Below are 19,045 nucleotides of genomic sequence, written 5' to 3'. Positions count from 1 at the left end.
AGTGCTGCGATGAACACTGGGGTGCACGTGTCTCTTTCAGATCTGGTTTCCTCAGTGTGTATGCCCAGAAGTGGGATTGCTGGGTCATATGGCAGTTCTATTCCCAGTTTTTTAAGAAATCTCCACACTGTTCTCCATAGTGGCTGTACTAGTTTGCATTCCCACCAACAGTGTAAGAGGGTTCCCTTTTCTCCACACCCTCTCCAGCATTATTGCTTGTAGACTTTTGGATAGCAGCCATCCTGACTGGTGTGTAATGGTACCTCATTGTGGTTTTGATTTGCATTTCTCTGATGATGAGTGATGTTGAGCATCTTTTCATGTGTTTGTTAGCCATCTGTATGTCTTCTTTGGAGAAATGTCTGTTTAGTTCTTTGGTCCATTTTTTGATTGGGTCATTTATTTTTCTGGAATTGAGCTCCAGGAGTTGCTTGTATATTTTTGAGATTAATCCTTTGTCTGTTTCTTCGTTTGCTATTATTTTCTCCCAGTCTGAGGGCTGTCTTTTCACCTTGCTTATAGTTTCCTTTATAGAGAATAGTTTCATTCAAGGCAATGTGTCTAGATGATCAAGGTCCCATCGACCTACAGAGCAAGAGATTTAACATAACCCTGAAGCAAGGCTGTAAACGTGTACTGCTGTCTTTCCAAGTGAATGCTAACAACATCTGATTTGCCTTCCTGATAGGTATTGAAACATATAGTTTTCCCAGATCAATAACTATATTCTAAGGTCAAATATGGAATGGTGATTTCTTTTAGAAAAGGTATAGCTCCAGCACAGACACTATCACTACCGCTTTGTTATATTTATGAAAGTTTGCCATCATATGTCAAAATCCACTGTTTTTTTTTTTGTTTTCAATTAATACATCCTGTATCAGTGAATTAAGAAGGATGTAGTGAAGCCCACCACTGCTACATCATTTAAGTTTTTGAAGATGGCATTATCTGTGCAACTTCATCTAGGATGTACTAGCACTTTTGACTTTCTGTAAATGAGGAATGCAGACAGTTTTACAAGCTTCTACTTGGACTTTTATAGCATAATAGCTCTTCATCCACAGATAAGGGAACACAATGATGGTTCTGTCACCTGCTAAATATATCCATGTGGATTGTGCTCTGTGAGGCTGGGGAAATGACCCAATCACTTCAGAAACTGAGATGGCACATATTTGGGTCAAGAGTCTGCATATCCACGCTCTAAAAGGAATAAGGAGGTTGTCCTCATTCCTATTTTACCAGTGGTAATTCAGATCCCATATCCAATGGCCTTATCAAATCCAGATAGTTTTTCTTCAATAAAAAACTTACTTTTAGTTTCTTTTGCTGTGCAATAGCTTTTAATTAGGTCCCACTTATTTCCCCAGTGCCTCCGACAGTAAAACCTCTGCCTACAATGTGGGAGAGACCCAGGTTTGATTCTGGGTAGGGAAGATCCCCTGGAGAAGGAAAGGGCAACCCACTCCAGGACTCTTGCCTGGAAAATCCCATGGACGGAGGAGCCTGGTAGGCTACAGTCCATGGGGCCTCAAAGATTTGGACACAACTCAGTGACTTCACTTTCACTTTTTTGTTTATTTCTGCTTTTATTTCCATTACTGTGGAAGGTGGGTCATAGAAGATCTTGCTACGATTTACGTCAGAGTGTTCTGCCTATGTTTTCCTCTAAGAGTTTTATAGTTTCTGGTCTTACATTTAGGTCATTAATCCATTTTTAGTTTATTTTTATGCATGGTGTTAGGAAGTGTTCTAATTTCATTCTTTTACACAGAGCTGTCCAGTTTTCCCAGCACTGCTTATTGAAGAGACTATCTTCTCTGTTGTATATTCTTGCCTCCTTTGTCAAAGATAAAGTATCCATAGGCATGTGGGTTTATCTCTGGGCTCTCTATCTTGTTCCATTAGAACAGTACATTTCTGTTTTTGTGCCAATACCATACTGTCTTGATGGCTGTAGCTTTGTGGTATAGTCTAAAGTCAGACATGTTAATTCCTCCAGCTCCATTTTTCCTTCTCAAGATTGCTTTGGCTATTCAGGGTCTTTTGTGTTTCCATACAAATTATGAAATTTTTTGTTCTAGTTTTGGTAGTTTGATAGTTTGGTAGTTTGATAGCAATTGCATTGAATCTATCTATTACTTTGAATGGTGTAGTCATTTTCACAACATTGATTTTCCAATCCAGGAACATAACATATCTCTCAATATGTTTGTGTCATCTTTGATTTCTTCCATCAATGTCTTAAAGTTTTCTACATACAGGTCTTTTGTCTCTTTAGGTAGGTTCATTCCTAGTGAAAAAACAACCCTCAGAATGGAAGAAAATAATAGCAAATGAAACAACTGACAAAATATTAATCTCCAAAATATACAAATAGCTCATTCAGCTCAATACATGAAAAACAAATAACAATCAAAAAGTGAGCAGATTGCTGAAACAGACATTTCTCCAAAGAAGACATACAGATGGCTAATAAACTCATGAAAAGATGGTCAACATATCTCATTACTAGATAAATACAAATCAAAACTACAGTGAGGTATCATCTAACACCAGTCAGAGTTACCATCATAAAAAAAAAATACAAATAAATGCTGGGGAGGATGTGGAGAAAAGGGAAAATTCTTGCACTCCTGGTGGGAATGCAAATTGATACAGTCACTATGTATGGAGATTCCTTAAAAAATTAGGAATAAAACTACCATATGACCCAGCAATCCCACAACTAGAAACATACCCTGAGACAACCATAATTGAAAGAGACACAGGTACCTCAGTGTTCATCACAGAACTATTTCCAGCAGTCAAGACATGCAAGCAATCTACATGTCCATTGACAAATCAATGAATAAAGTTGTGGTACATGTGCACAATGGGATATTACTCAGCCATAAAAAGGAACATATTTGAGTCACTCTAATGCAGTGGATGAACCTAGAGCCTACTACACAGAGTGAAGTAAGTCAGAAAGAGAAAGACAAATATTGCATATGGAATCATGTATATGAGTCTCACGTATATGGAATCTAGAAAGTTGGTACTGATGAACCTCTCTGCAGTGCAGTGATGAGATGCAGATATAGGAAACAGACTTGTGGACACAGTAGGGGAAGGAGAGGGTGGGATGAATTGAGAGAGCAGCATTGTAACATGTGAATTACAATATGTAAAATTAGGTAGCCAGTAGAAATTTGCTGTGTGATGCAGGGAGCTCAAACTGTGTTCTGTGACAATCTAGAGGGGTGGGATGGGGTGGGAGGTAGGAGGGAGGTTAAAGAATGAGGGGCTATGCATATACCTATGGCTGATTCATGTTGATATGTGGCAGAAACCAACACAATATTGTAAAGCTATTATCCTCTAATTAAAAAATAAAAAACTTACTTTTATAGGCTGCTGTTTTGTGAAGAAATATCTACTTTGTTTTGAACAGATATGATCTTTCACTCAGTAGATTCTAGAGTTCAACAACTGGTTTATGTTTGGAAACTGGGTAAGGAAGAGTGATTTTCCATTGGAGTAAGTGACATCAGCTTTCCTTGTACCTGTTCTTAATCTTTTTTTTTTTTTCTGTTGTTGAATTAGCTAAATAAAACTTTATTCTCATTGAATGTTCTTTGAAATGCCATCACCTAGATCCATGTTGCCTTTCTGATATTGCTCCCTTATTACCTCTAATAATTTGTATCCACTTTGCCTCTAATAATTATGAGCCTCAACTATTCTGAAAACCTTCCATTCTTATCTGCTAAAGCTATTCTGTTATCTCTCCTTCATTTCTTTGTAGATCATCATTGTTTCTCTGGCTCAAGGGCCAATTTCAAAAGTATACTAGGTATCCTTGCAGGAGTAGTAAATCCTAAGTCAATGAAGAGTGCCCTCATACAAATAAACTCTCTTCCATCAAACATTCATTGTGCTGCACCCTCCATATCTATCTCGAGGCATGGTCTACTGGTCTCTGATTGTGTCCCTCTTATGCTTTTTCATTCTGACCGGGTTAATGTTAAATATTGACTGAGAACAATGAAGGGAGGAGCAGATCTTGAGAAGGTTAATTATCCTGTTGGCTAGCATTTATCTTGTGTAAAGTCCTGGCATGGTCTTTATACAATGAGAGATCATTCTTTTTTTTTTTTTTTTTTTTAAGTAAAAGACTATTCTTAAGCCTAGAAGGTTTAAGAAAATCTTGGGATTCAAACACACCTGTCCAATATTCCCATCCCAGATTTCAGTGTTCTATTCTTCTATTATCATGGACCTATCTTTATTACAGAAGACTTGCTGGGTCTGTGAATTCAGCTTTCAACCTAACTCTGAAATCCTTATAGCCAAGTCCCAGGCCTGATACTTAGCAAAGTCTATCCTCCAGGTGAAGTTAACAGTCTTTTAAAAATAATTCCATTAAGGCTTACTTGCTTTTCCAGTGTTCTCTGGTTTAATAGTTGCCTAAACTGAGACTAGCATTTTCTCTTTCAGAGCTCTAGGGCAATTGTTAACAGGAAGAGTTCTTAAATTTCCCATTGTTCCATAACCCAGTATATATTCTCACACTTATATATATTCCATCACCATCCACCATGGTTGACAGTTCTATTAACCTGACTTACCACCCACTGTGGTGTCTTGTTGCCATTTGGCCATTTAGCAATGTAACCCTGGGTCTTGGTTTCTGCTGAAAATAATTCTATTCTTGGCTCCAATTATCATAGCTTGTGTTTCCCTTGAAGCAAATCTTGATAAAAGGCTCTGAGTGCAACAGTCTGTTTTCAATGGGGCCACAGGCTAAACCAGTAGGAAATGGGAAACTGAAGCAGGAAATACAAGGTTCTCAATACAGTGTATACTAATGAACAGTTATGAGGTCAACTGGGGCTCAATCATACCGAAGACCTCTGGAAGACTGCATGAAAATGTTTCAGAGTTAGACACTTGCTATGTGGCAAATATTGAGCTGAATGTAAATAAAACAGGAAATATAATGCCCAATTGTTCAGGGAGTATTCTGGGACTTAGAGTTAAATAAGGATAACTGAAATGTGAGTCCGTGAATAAAGGATTAAAATACTCACAAATGCTGTTACAGAGATAAGATCTAGAGAGAAAATATATTTTAAAATCACTTAAATATCAAAAAGTACATGACATTAAAAAACACCCACGGATCATATAAAAGTTCTTTTGATGAAAAATATAAGTTTCCTACTTTACACTTCCCCATTACTAATCTTACTGTCCAGGTTCATCTGCTGTTAACAATTTATGTGTCTAGCTCTTAAGGTAGTTATTACATAATTCTACATTGTCTTTACAAATATTGCTTTAACTTCAGTTCAGTTCAGTCTTTCAGCCATGTCCAACTCTTTGTGACCCCATGGATTTCAGCATGCCAGGCTTCTCTGTCTATCACCAACTCCCAGAGCTTACTCAAACTCATGTCCATTGAGCCATTGATACCATCCAACCATCTCACCCTCTGTTGTCCCCTTCACTTCCCTCCTTCAATCTTCCCAAGCAGCAGGGTCTTTTCAAATGAGTCCATTTGCATCAGGTGGCCAAAGTATTGGAGTTTCAGCCTCATCATCAGTCCTTCCAATAAATATTAAGGAATTATTTCCTTTAGGATGGACTGTTTGGTTCTCCTTGTTGTCCAAGGGACTCTCAAGAGTCTTCTCTAACACCACAGCTCAAAAGCATCAATTCTTTGGTGCTCAGCTTTCTTTATAGCCCAACTCTCACATTCATATGTGACTACTGGAAAAACCATAGCTTTGACTAGATGGACCTTTGCTGACAAAGTGATGTCTCTGTTTTTTAATATGCTGTCTAGCTTGGTCATAACTTTTCTTCCAAGGAGCAAGCATCTTTTAATTTCATGGCTACAGTCATGATCTGCAGTGATTTTGGAGCCCCCCAAAATAGTCTGTCACTGTTTCCATTGTTTCCCCATCTATTTGCCATGAAGTGATGGGACCAGATGCCATGATCTATGTTTTCTGAATGTTGAGATTTAAGCCAACTTTTTCACTCTCCTCTTTCACTTTCATCAAGAGGCTGTTTAGTTCTTCACTTTCTGCCATAAGGGTGGTGTCATCTGTATATCTGAGGTTCTTGATATTTCTCCTGGCAATCTGGATTCCAGCTTGTGCTTCATCCAGTCCAGCATTTCTCATGAGTGGCTCTGCATATAAGTTAAATAAGCAGGGTGACAATATACAGCCTTGACGTACTCCTTTCCCGATTTGGAACCAGTCTGTTGTTCCATGTCCAGCTGTAACTGTTGCTTCCTGACCTGCATACAGATTTCTTAAGAGGCAGTTAGGTGGTCTGGTATTCCCATCTCTTTCAGAATTTTCCACAGTTTATTCTGATCCACACAGTCAAAGGATTTGACATAGTCAATAAGGCAGAAGTAGATGTTTTTCAGGAAATCACTTGCTTTTTTCATGATCCAGCGGATGTTGGTAATCTGATCTTTGGTTCTTCTGTCTTTTTAAATCCAGCTTGAACATCTGGAATTTCATGGTTCACATACTTTTGAAGCCTGACTTGGAGAATTTTGAGCATTACTTTGCTAGCATGTGAGATGATTGTATGGTAGTTTGAGCATTTTTGGCATTGCCTTTCTTTGGGATTGGAATGAAAACTGACCTTTTCCAGTTCCGTGGCCATTGCTGAGCTTTCCAGATTTGCTGGCATATTGAGTGCAGCACTTTCACAGCACCATCTTTTAGGATTTGAAATAGCTCACCTGGAATTCCATCACCTCCACTAGCTTTGTTCACAGTGGTGCTTCCTAAGGCCCACTTGACTTCTCAATCCAGGATGTCTGGTTCTAGGTGAGTGATCACAGCATCGTGGTTATCTGGGTCATGAAGATTTTTTGTTATAGTTCTTCTGTGTATTCTTGCCACTTCTTAATATCTTCCTCTTCCGTTAGGTCCATACCATTTCTGTCCTTTATTGTGCCCATCTTTGCATGAAATATTGCTTTAGTAAGAGCAATTTGTGTCCCAAACTCCCATGTCTATTCCCCCAATTACTCTTCCTCTCAATTGTTAACAGTAAAATTGTTATTTTCTTTTTCTATTTAAATGCCTTTGTGATCACATATATGAATGATAATGCATTTTAAATAGCATGTTTTGGGATGAAGATATTAGTGTTCCTACCCTTGCCTTGGGCTTTCCAGGTGGTGCTAGTATAAAAGAACCTACCTGCCAAAGCAAGAGAAATAAGAAACATGGGTTTTATCCCTGGGTTGAGAAGATCCCCTGGAGGAACGCATGGCAACCCCCTCCAGTATTCTTGCCTGGAAAATCCCATAGACAGAGGAGCCTGGTGGGCTACATTCTGTAGGGTCACAGAGTCAGACAGGACTGAAGCATCTTATCACACATGCACACACTCTTCCCTTAGAAAAGAGATTCAATTTGACATTTTCAATGGTGCAATTTGACTTCCAGTATTAATAAGTGTGTATATTGACAAACCAACTTCCCATTATATATAACACCAAGTAAATCGATGGGAAACACACACACACACACACACACACAAACACAATAGTGACAACAAACCAAAGATAGAAAATTGATTTCATACCTAGCAAATATTCTTGGGCAACTGAGAGATATTTTTTTCAATATTTTCCTTGGCTTGCACCTCCTCTTGAATGATTTTTATGTGTTTAATGTATATCCTGAAATACCTTTTTTTTTTTGGAAGGTGGTATTAACTATGCAGAATTATTCTAACCTTTTAGACATAATTCTTAATTTCAGAAACTGATTTTCAAGTTACAGTGACAATAATAAGCATATTTTGGATACACATTCATAGACCAGAAGCAAAGCTGTCAATATAGGGTAAATGAGGACATTGAAAAAAAATGAGATTATCTCAGGGACTAGGTTCTGGAGACAAGATTCAGGTTTCCAGTACTTCATTGAATGAACACCTATTTCAAGCTATCTCTGCCAAGTGCTGACACTAGACTAGGGAATGAAGCACTCATTTCCCTGTTGGCTCAGATGGTAAAGCATCTGCCTGCAATGTGGGAGACCCGGTTCAACCCCTGGTTCTGGAAGAGACCCTGGAGAAGGAAATGGCAACCCACGCCAGTACTCTTGCCTGAAAAATCCCATGGACGGAGGAGCCAGGTAGTCCATGGCATCACAAAGAGTCAGAAACAACTGATCAACTTTACCGTCTTAAAAGATAAAGTTCTGTAAATATCAAATGAGATAACCAGAGCAAAGAGGTAGAGAAGAAATGTCCCAGTGAACCAAGAGGTGGAGACCTCATACTCTCTGGTAGACCAGGAGGTTTTCTGGAAGCAGAGGTGTTTTTTGTTGAAATATAAAAGAGGAGTGGGATTTTTAAGGAGAATTGAAGTGGCTTATGTTAGAAGAAACAACATTTTGCAAAGAGATTGCTAATTTTTTCCTACTACTGAGATAGAGTTTTAAAAGTTCAAAAATATTATAAATAATTTTGTGTATCTAGAGTAGAGGCCATCAAATGTTTTCTACCAGGGCCCAGGTTGTAAGTATTTTAGATTTTGCAAACCATCAATCTCTGTTTCAAATACTGGAGATATAGCAAGGAGACAGACATAGAAAATCCATAGACACATGGGCATGGATAAGCCCTAATGCAGCTTTATTTACAAAGCAATCAGTGGGCAATATTATTCAGTGGTTGAAAACTCCTGATCTACACTGTTGAGGGCAAAGGGTTTCTGTCCAGCTTGAGTTAGCTGTAGCTAGCAGGGACCAGACTGGGATTGATTCTGAATGGGAATGTTTTAGGTCCTTCTTTGTCATTAATGAGTGAATATGGATAGCTACAACCTTGTAGGCAGACGCTTTACTGTCTGAGCCCCTAGGGACATGTGCCTGGCTTCCCTGATAGCTCAGTTGGTAAAGAATCTGCCTGCAATGCAGGAGACCCTGGTTCAATTCCTGGGTTGGAAAGATCTCCCAAAGAAGGCAAAAGCTACCCACTCCAGTATTCTAGCCTGGAGAATTCCATGGGCTATAGAGTCCATAGGGTCACAGACAGTCAGATGCGACTGAGTGACTTTTTTTCACCCATTCCTTTTTCTAAAGTCATGAATAGATTAAGAGGCTAAAATAGGGGCAGATAAATCAGTTGAAAGTGAAGAGTGAACTCACTCGGTCGTGTCTGACTCTATGATTCTATGGACTGTAGTCTTTCAGGCCCCTCCATCCATATGATTTCTCAGGTAAGAATACTGGAGTGGGTTTCATTTCCTTCTCTGCGGGATCTTCTGGACCTGGGGATCAAACCCGAATCTCCCTCTTTGAAGGCAAACTCTTTACCATCTGAGCCACCAGGGAATCCCAGTTAGGCAGGCACTAAAGTAACCAAAGAAAATAAGTAATGGACTGAACTAAGTAACAACAGTGAGAATTGAGAGATGAAGATACTTAGAAGATGTTTAAGAAGTGACTGAGTGTGATCACTGAGGAAGGTAATGAGAAAGATGAAAATCAAAATTGATGCCAGGATTCTAGCTTGGGAAACTGGGTGGTAGTGAGATCATTCACTAAGAACAGGGCCATAGAGGGAGGCTGGGTTTGAAGGTGAAAATCACAAATTTGGTTTTGAGTATGTTGACCTAAAGATGTACAAGCTTCATCCAAATGGGAATTCCTAATGTATAGATTGTCAGATAAAGTATAAGACTTCTCCATAAATTTGAATTTTAAATGAACAATAAATAATTTTACTATAAATATGCACAAAATATTTCATGGAACAAGCTAAACTAAAAAGTTTTTTTTTTTTTAATCAGAAATTTCATTTTGCTGGATGTAATACAGATTTTCATTTGTTAAATGTGGTAAACCCACAAATTTAGTTGACATGGTCCTTCCCTGGTGTCTCATTGATAAAGAACCCCTGCAGGAGATGCAGGTTCAACCCCTGTGTCAGGAAGATCCCCTGCAGAAGGATGACAACCCACTCCAATATTCTTGCTTGGGAAATCCTATAGACAGAGAAGCCTGGTAGGCTACAGTCCATGGGGTTGCAAAAGGCTCAGACACAACTTAACAACTAAACAACAACAATAGTTGATATAGTTTGTAACTAGGAGAGAGAGACATGGATATGAAATATAAACTTTGTAATGACTTGTATGTAGCTGATGATGTAAGCTCTGTTACTAACCAGCTTTCTGACCCTAGCCAAGATAACTTCACCTCACATTTGTATAATGTGGATTCTATTAGTTGATTTTCTTTAACCTTTTCTGTTTTAAGATAATATATAACTCTGAGTAAACTTTCTTGAATGTATTTACTTATGATTTTTGCACTATTATCTGCCACAAATAACAATTATTGTGATTTGACAGAGTTAGCTGCCTTGTTCAATTTTTAGGGAAGAGCAAATTATCCTTTTCATGCAAGTGTTTCTCTGGCACTGCTTTTTCCACCATTTGATAAAAATTAATTACCAGCCATTCTGATATAGAAATGTTTATTTTTGTAGTATCACTTTCTCTTATTTATTCAATTTGGTCACAGTATGCCATATCTGGATCATAAATTTTGATTTATACTCAAGTCACACTGAGGGATATTGATTCACTTGAACATGCTTGATGCATTTCATTTCTGAATACTAGAGTTGCCTACCAAACAGCAAAATTATTTCTCTCTATTTTTATTCTCAAGGGAATGTAATATTTGAGAAAATATCACATATCATTCCCATATAGGTTTTAGGTCTTATTCTAAAAGGCTGGTTTACAGAAACTAATAAATTTTCCCATATGCCAGCATAATGATGTTAGTGTCCCTGACCTCCACAATTTAAAGAATAATCATAAAATAAATTTTATTAGATTTTTGATAATTTAATAGTACTGATAACTTACAACCAGCTACGTTGTAAACAATTCAATACTGTTATCACAATCACTACAGGTATTGAAACAGTTGAAAGGTTGTTAAGCCATGAAAAGATGCTGAGATTCTTACCCTCCAGAGGAGACAAATTCAATCTGGGGACAGTGATGAGGCTTGGTTGCTCAGAATTTTTGTGTAATAAAGTTTTATTAAAATACAAAAGAGATAGAAAAAGCTTCTGACATAGATATCAGAAGGAGCCAGAAAGAGTGACCCCCCCTCCTTTTCTTTTAGGAGAGTTATGTTTCTAAGGGAAAGGGGCATCATCCCTAAATTGTTGAGCCAACATATTCTCCTAATACTCATATTGAGGGTCTCTGATCCAGGACCCCCGAGTAATAGTTGGAGGAGGTTGTGGCACTCATAGGAGCCTGGACAACAATTTGTAACTTAAATGCTTTCAGACGGTTAGAAACAAATTTCATTTTACAGTTACAGATGGAAGGCAAAATAGTTATTAAACCAAGTTAAAGGGTAATCAAAATTAAAAGTCACATTATGTCCATAGTTAAGGTACAATATGTTATAGCAGTCCATCTTACAATTGCTAGACGTCATCACAGAGTTGAGGAAAGTCCTTTCCTTGAAGCGGAGAAGCCCGCCATGGGAAGTCTTCAATTGAAGAGGAGGGGAATGCTCCGCAGATCCAGCAATTAGACTGATTGTGAATGCAGTGTAGGAATGAGTCCAGGACAGGAAGGCGCTGTCTTGAGGGTCAACCAGCAGACCCAGGACTTTTGGAAGCAAGCAGCAGAAGCAAGCCCACCTAGATTCTTAGGCCTACCTCGGTTTCTGGCTCAGACAGTGGCTTGTTTGACTCAAAGACTGGGTCAGGAGTTAACCCCCTGGGAACGTCTGTTGAGAAGCTAAAAGGTGAGTCACATAGTTAATTTTAAGGCTTCAGGATCTGTGACAATATCTGCGCACAAAAACAGTCTGTCATAGAGACAGTCCCTTCTTCTTAGGAGCAGTTTGAGCCCTCATCAAAGCTACGGGTAAAACTTTAAACTGACCGTCTTGTCTTTCCTACTTAGCTTACATGTGTCTTTTATTAATGTCATTAGCCTTTTCAACTTTTTCTGAAGATTGGGGTCTCCAGGAATAGTGTAAGTGATATTCTATTCTTAGAGTTTTTAAGACCCCTTGAGTTATAGCAGCTTTAAAGATGGAGCCATTGTCACTCTGAACTTTAGAGTTTAGGATCCCACTAACCTCTTGAGAAGTCAGTATAGTATAGTAAGATTTTGCCCATTCATTAACCTCAGGCTTTAGTGAATATTGCCTTTATGGGAAAACAGGTGAGGGTCTTTGAGCTTGATAATGACAGGAACAGCATTTTGTGCTTGACCCACAGTTTTTTCATCAGCTCACACTTTAGAACTTACATTTTGTTCAATTAAAAGAGCAGGTTCCCCATATTTATGAAAACAGAGGCCTGGACCTTGCACAGTATATCCCTCCCCAGAAGGGGTGAGGGAGATTCTGGCACAATTAGAAACTTGAGAAAATAGCACAGAGTTCCAGTTGCAGCTTAAAGTATGACTGAAATAATAGCATTTGGCTCATCCAGACAGCCCCATTGAAGTAGTGAATGGGAAGGAAAGCAGACCAAGGGCTTTAGTGAGCTGAAATTTGCCCCAGTGTCCAAAAGAAAATTGACTGATTGGCTCTCCACAGTTATTAATACCCAGGATCCCTCAGGTGTTATTAGGATGGGAGCTTGGTTGGGGAACCCTGGATACCTTCAGTCCTGATTGTCTTGAGAGTCTGACCCCTGGGGCTTACACCTCAACGGGCAGTCTCTTTTCCAATATGGTCCTTTGCAGACTGGACATGGAGCTGGGGGCGCCTTAGATGCCTGAGGGCAATCACACTTGAGATGCCCCTCCTTTCCACAGTAATAGCAAGCCCATCCTTTTTCACCTGGGTCCTTCGGGGGCATTTTTCTCAGGCTGTTTCAGAGCAGATTTAACAGCCTTTCCTGGGGCTTCAGTCCTTTGTCTGGTTCTTTTTTCCTTCTTGTATTCTCTGCCATAATACACCGTCTGAGCCAGCTGTAACAGTTTTTTAAAGACTGATTTGGTCCAAACTCCTGTTTTTGTAATGTACAGCAAATATCTGGAGTCAACTGAGTGAGAAATCTATCTTTTAAGATCCTTTCTCCCTCTGAACTTTTAGGATCAACATCTGCAAGTAAACTTGCAGACAGCCTCCTGTAGTCTATCTAGGAATTTACCAGAAGTTTCCTTCTCTCCGGGTTCTATGTCAGCCAAATGAGCATAGTTTAAAGTCTTGGTGGCGCTCACTTAAGTCCTTCAAGAATACACCTGATAAAGTGGCTCGGTTACAGGAACTTGTTGGCTCCCAGTGGGGAGGGGAGCTACTTCGTGCTTGCTCTTTCCCCTTGTCTCACATTCAAGCCATTCATCTCCAAAAACAGTAGTTTCCCCCAAAACTCAAGCTCTTGAGTCAGGAGTCAGCATCTGTCATAAGACATATGTTATATCTCTTCAAGTAAGTGCATAAAGTAAGGCTAGCCCCCAAAAGGCTTTTTGTGTACTTTTGTGTATTTTTTGGACCCACTTGATAGTCTCGACTGCAATTGGTACTGTTTGAATTTCTACCAAGACTGAGGCAACCCCTCCTGGAAGGGTGCCCTGACTCTCAGCCTGTTCAGTTGGGAGCCCCAGATACAGCGGCAAAGTAAGAGAACAGAAGGGAGCTGAAGGTTTCACACCCAAATCTGTACCCTTAGGACACAAGTCTGACATGTCTTGCAGAGGGATAAAGAGCAACACTTATGTCACTTCTACCCATTTCCCTTGTTTTCTACAGAACTGGTCTAGTTGTAAAACAGTAATAATTGAGACCTTTCAACAGGCCAGTATTCCCTGACTTCCAAAGGATACGTGGTCATTCAGTATCACAGAAGAAGATCAGGCATATCTTTTTAAATTCTGGGGATCAAACTTGTCCCAGTTTTTTCAAATACATTTTAAAGAAGTGGTTCTGGAACTATTAGCTCCCATCTCTAAGAGAGAAAAAAGCGGCATATACAGCCATGGCTTCTTTCCACTGGAGGTGTCCCTCCCTGCTCTAGATGGGGATGTAGACAGACTTTCCATCAAAGCTTTCCTTCCCTGGTCAAACTTAGTCTGTCCCTTACCGATGCAGGTCTGTACTCACCCCTCCCAGTTCTACCATGGAGGCGGGGTGGAGATGCACCAGGGGTAGACCTGATGGCATCCCAGGTTGATTTTCAATTCCCTACCACCAAGACATTTGTCTGATTTGCCCTTTTCCTCTGATGCCACCTGGGGTGGAGCAGAGTAGCTTGCCCCAAATGTTTCCCAAGCTAGGACTGCTAGGGGAAGCATCCATCTTATGTGTGCCCATGCACACTCCTGAGTACAGCTCTGACCACGGTAGAAGTGTTGAGACGTTGCCATATCAGTATATGTGATAGTGAAAGTGTCAGCCGGTGAGGAAAGAGTGATTTTTGTCCTCAAGCTACTAGGACTAATCCTTCCAGTTTATTTCCACAGATTCCACAAAAGAATATCTAAGTTGAGACAAAAACCACCAGAGAGCCTCTTCTGGTCCACTAAGAGGTAACAGTACCAAAGGAAGAAGCCCACTGTACTTCCAATCTGACCAGATCCTGCAACTCCCGATCTGTGTCTCCAAAAACCTCATGGTCACCAGCAGTGCTTTTATCCACGTAGATAGGCAGCACAACCATGACAAAGACTCACTTTCAGGTCACTGGCCCCTGAAGCAGGCAGTCAAGAGAGTGACCTCTAGCCTGAGAGACATGCCCGGAGCTAGAGCTCAGCCTCACTCCCAAATATGCTCTTGTAAATTTCGGCTCCTAGCAAAGCTAGGCACTTCCATACTTGGGGTCTAAGTAAAAGTACATAGTAACAGCCTGGATCACAATCCCCTTGAAAGTCTATGATCCAACAGATTAGGTTAGTAGTTCTAATTCCCCATGCAATTATGAAATGGTCAGAGACTAGGGAAAAGACAACCAAGAAAGAAAAGTTCGGTCCACACACTTTGCCCATCTCTGGCCGCTCCCCTTGCAGGGATGTTGGGTATCTCTTGATACTGGCAGGTCAGTATAAATCCCCAACAAGGCTACCCTTTCTGGAGCTGCCTTCAGTCATTACGAGGCACCACAAAACTGCAGAGCAGGGCTCACACTCACAATGTGTCATTCATTCACTCAAGCACACCTGAGAGTTAGCAAAGTAAAGCAGAAAACGTGTATACTGAGAAAACAGAGAGTCTAGAGCTCTGAATGTTCTTACCTTGTCCTGAGGATCCCAGACGAGCCCCAAGATGATAGCTTACAGTGAACGGTGTCGGCTTCATGACCTCTGAAGAAGGTTTAGTTTCGGGAACAGGGGCCAGGCTTGATCACTCAGGAGCTTTTGCTTAGCAGAGTTTTATGAAAGTGAAAAGGGACAGAGAAATCTTCTGACATAGACATCAGAAGGGGGGTGGAGAATGCCCCCCTGTTAGTCTTTAGCCAGATGTTTTATGTCTGTTAGAAAGCTATTAATCAGATAAGAAAGAAGCCTCAAGGCTGACCTAGTTTCACCAGGCCCCTCTCCCACAATATGCATTTTTGAGATAGGATGGAATGAGGTGTGTCATCCCCTGGCCATAAAACAATTGATATGAATACTGATTTGTTGAGCTATTATCAGCCCAAGGTTTGAGAAAAGAAAAAAGATTTAGTCTTAGGTGGAACCATTTTGAAGAAAGGCAAATTCCAAAGCATATGCATAGTTTCATTAACATAGCTTAAAAAAATATTTCCATAAGAAAAACTCATTGGTTAGCTCAAGGCTTGAGAAAAGTTAAGTTTAGGTGGAACCAGGTGTCATCGTGGCAGCACAGGATTTTAAGAGACACTTTCAGCCTATTTCCTCTGCTTGGAGACACCGGGCCTTCCTGCCTGTTACCCTCTCACAGTTGGTACAACTAAATGATTTACTAAAGGTAGTGCCCCTTGTGGATAAAGGAACTAAATTTGAACCCAGGTTTTCTTGCTTCAGATTTTATTCTCTCCCCATTGTACCATGCCATCCCTCTTGATTTCATAGACTTTCTTCACCAATGATGAGTCATTTTCGAGGATATTGCATGAGGTTGTTGTATAAAGGACACGGCATGTGTGCTCAGTCACTCAGTCTTGTCTGACTCTTTGCCACCCCCTGGACTGTGGTCCTCCAGGCTCCTCTGTCCACGGAATTTTCCAGTCAAGTATACTGGAGTGGGATGCCATTTCCTCCTCCTGGGGATGTTCTTGACTCAGGGGTCAAACCTACAGCTCCTTCATCTCTTGCATTAGCAGGTGGATTCTTTACCACAGAGCCACTTGGGAAGCCCATAAAGAACATTAGAGAAATCTTAAACAGATTTTAAAGGAGAAAAGTCAAATCCTCCCCTCCACCAACTGAGCTATAGTTGGTGCACGTCAAATAGTATTAAGAGGGCAGATTCCCTCCTACTTGGCGTAGAGAGCAAAGCATCTGCCTGCAATGCGGGAGACCCAGGTTCGATCCCTGGGCTGGGAAGATCCCCTTGGGAGGAAATGGCAACCCACTCCAGTACTCTTGCCTGGAAAATTCCATGGACAGAGGAGCCTTGTAGGCTACAGTCCATGGGGTCATAAAGAGTCGGACACAACTGAGCGACTTCACTTCACGTCACTTCCCTCCTATTACCACAGAAACTAAACAATAACAACAACCGAGGGACAGGCGGTCACACTGAAAGGTGCTGAATATGGCTGCCATCTTGATTGTGGTGATGGTATCACTGTGTACACGTACATCCAAGTGTAATCAAATCACACACATAAAATATGTGCAGTTATTTGTATATTAATTAAAATTCAATACAGTTGTTATAAAATAAGAAAAAATAAATAAAGGACAAATTTCTATCTCTTAAAGAGTTAGAATAGATAATCTGAAGACTTAAAAGTTCAGGAATGAATACAAACGATACTTGAATGGTATTTAAAATGAAATATCATCTATAACACTGTGTCCTTTTACGTTACTGATGAATCGGTATGCATCCAGAAGTGGGCAATTACATTTTCAAGAGGTTTAGAAACTAGCTATGGAAACAGCACTTGAAGGAGTTTTAGACAGTTTACATTGGAGAAGAGGTAATGCTGAATGTCATGCAGAGAGAAATCCATTCTTTGTGACATCCAGAATGTCCTGGATTAATGGAAAGTAAAAGGATGGGAAAGCAGAGAGAACGAAGAGGAGGAACAGAAGGGCAGATTCATATTTAGTAAGCTTCTCCTGTGCACCAAGGAATTTACACATGGAAATCTCTAAGCTTCTGGTAATTTGCTCAGAAGTTCTGAGTTGAGAATTTGATAGACATTCTACATTATGCAATATGCATCTACCTCCTAATCAACATTGTATTTAAAAATCTCAAGAAATTATGACTGCTCCAAATAGTCCTAGACCCCAGTATAGATACTGAACTAGCAAATGTATACTTTCTGTTTTCCCATCTTACTAAACACTTGATCTTATGATGTTGGAAGATAAAGGATGAGGTAAGCATGTATTTTGGCCACCTCTTGCAAAGAGTTGACTCATTGGAAAAGACCCTGATGCTGGCAGGGATTGGGAGCAGGAGAAGGAGACGACAGAGGATGAGATGGCTGGATGGCATCACCGACTCGATGGACATGAGTTTGTGTAAACTCCGGGAGTTGGTGATGGACAGGGAGGCCTGGCGTGCTGAGATTCATGGGGTCGCAAAGAGTCGGACACGACTGAGCAACTGAGCTGAACTGAAGCATGTGTTAGATTTTACTGTCCAGCTTTTGTTCCCTTTTCATCTGCTACAAGTCTCTCCAATCTTCCGTGGTAATCCTTCTTTCCTCAAGCTGTAACCTGTGTAGGTTCGGTGGTTCAGACTTTTCACTGCTCTACAGGCACCAGTACTTTTAGGAAATGAACTCCATTTGCACATCTCTATGGCAGTGGCATCACATGGGTCACAAGAATGGTTTTGCTAACCAGTTTGTGGCAGTAAGTGTCAAACTGAAGGCTTCCTTTCTTCCTTTCCTTCTTTCGTTTCCTTTCTCTTTTCTTATTTTTAAAATGTATTCCTGGGGGAAAAGGGAAGAGGAAGCATGCTGTTTAAAGGAAATTTGATACTAGTATGTAAATAAGTGTCAGAGATCTAATGCACAGTATAGTAATTATGGATAGCAGAAGTGCATTATAAACATCAGACTTATTAAGAGATTAGCTATTAATTGCTGTCTCTACAAACAGAATTGTTTACTGGATTCAGTGCTGTGAAGACATGAGCCAAGAGCTGCTGGAGACCTCATATAGCAAAACTATGAAATTAATTATGGGATTATCTCAGACATTCATTAATATCTTAAAGGAAATCAGACCTTGAAGACAGAAAAATATAATGTTAGTGACTCAACCACCTTTCAGCTGTTGTGTGTAGGAAAGAGATAACCCAGGACCACACTTGAATTTTGTAGACAGCCAAAGCTTATCTTAAATGATCTTGGTTTGGAGATGTTTTCCGTCTTTTATAATTAGTCAACATAAAGGATTTTCTTCTACTTGGACACTCTTCAGCTATGTCCTCTCTTGTGTGACTCTTTTTGTTTCCCAAACTCTGGGATCCATCAACTTTAACATGCAAGTTATTGCAACTCTCTGTCATGAATGGTTATAAATATATCTCCAAATGCAGGTTTTTATGATTCCATAAATAAGTGATATCATAGAGTACTCACCATTTTCTGACTTGCCTCATTTAGCCTGTCTTCCAAGTCCTTCCATAATGTAACATGTAGCGGGATTTCCTCCTTTCTTGTGGCTGAATGAGAATTCACACTTTTATCCATTCATCCCTTGATGGATACTTAGATTGCTTCCATTTTTTTGGTTATTGAGAATAATGATGTAATGAGTATAGATATCTCTTCTATGTCCTGTTTCCATTTCCTTTGGGTGTATACCCAGAAATGGGATAGCTGGGTCACATTTTTGTTCTGAAAACAAATAGCAAAATGGTGG

The 19,045-nt window shown here is 40.0% G+C and overlaps 1 long non-coding RNA gene across 1 annotated transcript; it reads left to right on the top strand.

Annotated features, from left to right (window-relative positions):
• Positions 1-8,348: 8,348 nt before the first annotated feature.
• On the top strand, positions 8,349-15,448 carry LOC122427974. The gene is made up of 4 exons (XR_006265625.1): positions 8,349-8,359; positions 8,396-8,402; positions 14,731-14,733; positions 15,294-15,448. It is a non-coding gene; the product is annotated as an uncharacterized LOC122427974 (long non-coding RNA).
• The last annotated feature ends 3,597 nt before the right edge of the window (positions 15,449-19,045 follow it).

The sequence above is a fragment of the Cervus canadensis genome, chromosome 26, assembly GCF_019320065.1.
Source record: "Cervus canadensis isolate Bull #8, Minnesota chromosome 26, ASM1932006v1, whole genome shotgun sequence".
In the NCBI taxonomy this organism is placed as follows: Eukaryota; Metazoa; Chordata; class Mammalia; order Artiodactyla; family Cervidae; genus Cervus; species Cervus canadensis.
This window is presented reverse-complemented; position numbering and strand designations above follow the sequence as displayed.